Here is a 1,790-nt window from a genome sequence, read left to right on the forward strand (position 1 = left end):
CCTCGCAGGGCGCGACCAGCTCTGCCGCAGAGGCAGCGGCTATGACTCAGGCGGACGCCCAGGCAACAAGTCCCCGCAGTCGCAGGCTTTGGGGTCCCCGAATTGCAGCTGCCCACCCCCTGCTAGTCAGCGCTGGAGCCGACTGCACCGGGAGGGCATCCGGAGCTGGAGTCCGCCGTTGCCTATTCCCAGAGCTGCGTCCCAGGGCCGCCTGCCGGCCCGCCGCGCACCTTACCCACGACGACTCTGACCGATCGAGGGAGGACTCTGTGCTGTGTCCCTCCCAGCACCTGCGGAACTTTCAGCGATTTCCGCGGGCAGAGCCTCTTTTATGGAGTTCCATTCCCCGGATCCAGTCCTGGCGGCCTCCTGTGGCAAGAAGCTGCCTCCAAACTCTCCCCTGTGGGCTCCAGCGGCCTCCAATCCGGGGAGCGCGCGCTCGGGCCGGTCCTTCCCCTCCGATGCCGACCCAGCGCCGCGCTCCAGCGCGTTCAAAATGGACCCCGCTCCTGTCTCAGCTCCCCACCGCTTGTCGGTCTGTGCTACCACTTCGCACTGACCTCTGGCACTTCCCTGCCTGCGTGGGAGTGGGGTTTGGTGAAGGAAGAGTCGTCTTCCTGTGAGTCAGATCGCACTGCCCGGGCGAGCCCGCCACGGGGTGCGGCCATCCCGCGCTGCCTTTCCCCTTTGTCCCAACTCTCCAGTAATTTGCGAGTGCTTTTTGAGTTCACCTGATTTTATCCGCGGGACTGCTAGTCCCTCACTGCTTCTCTGTAGATTCACGAAGCTAATCCTGTAGGGGAGCGCCTCACTCGCGTGTGGGTGTCTGTGTTCTTCACCTCCCACTCTGGGAGCAGAGAGCCAGGAGATCACCCCTAATCCGCCATCTTCCCGACCCCCCATGAGTTCATTTTTTTATGGCTGAGTAGTATTCCACGATATACCTATACTCCAATTTTGTTAATCCTCTCATGTATCGATGGGCACTTGGGTTGTTTCCACATCTTTGCAATTATGTATTGTGCTGCTATAAACATTTGAGTGCAGGTGTCTTTTTTATAGAGTGTCTTTTCTTCCTTTGGGTAAATATCCAGTAGTGGGATTGCTGAATCCAATGGTAGTTCTTTCAGTTCTTTGAGGAATCTCCATACTCCTTTCCACAGAGGTTGTACTAGTTTGCAGTCCCACCAGCAGTGTACGAGTGTTCCTATCTCTCTGCATCCACACCAACATTTGGGACTTTTTGATAAAAGCCGCTCTCACTGGAGTTAAGTGATATTTCACTGTGGTTTTGATTTGCATTTCCCTGATGATTAGAGATGTTGAGCATTTGTTCATACGTTTGTTGGCCATTAGTCTATCTTTTTTGTCTTTTGATTATTCTGAATAGTGCTACTATGAATATTGGCATACAAATATCAGTTCGGGTCACTGCTTTTGATTCTTGTGTGTATCTACCCAGAAATGGAATTGCTGGATCAAATCGTATTATAAATGGTAAATAATTCTATGTTTTATCTTTTGAGGAACCACCATGTGTCCCTTAGACTCTTGAGCCATAGGTGCGTGTTGGCATGTGCTTCCAAGGCCCCATCTCACTACTTCAGCTCCGGGCTGACCCTGGCACAACCATAAAGGGAAAATTCTATCACTCATTCTCTGAGACGTGTTCAGCATCTCTAGTCCTGTGCTGAGCCTCAGTCCCCCATGTGCCCATGACAGACCCTATCTATGCCTTTCCCCTCCCGGGGAAGCCCGAGCGGTGACCAAGGCCTGGAACAGGTGTAAGA

The sequence above is a fragment of the Propithecus coquereli genome, unplaced genomic scaffold (genome assembly GCF_000956105.1).
Source record: "Propithecus coquereli isolate 6110/MARCELLA unplaced genomic scaffold, Pcoq_1.0 Scaffold45, whole genome shotgun sequence".
Classification (NCBI taxonomy): Eukaryota; Metazoa; Chordata; class Mammalia; order Primates; family Indriidae; genus Propithecus; species Propithecus coquereli.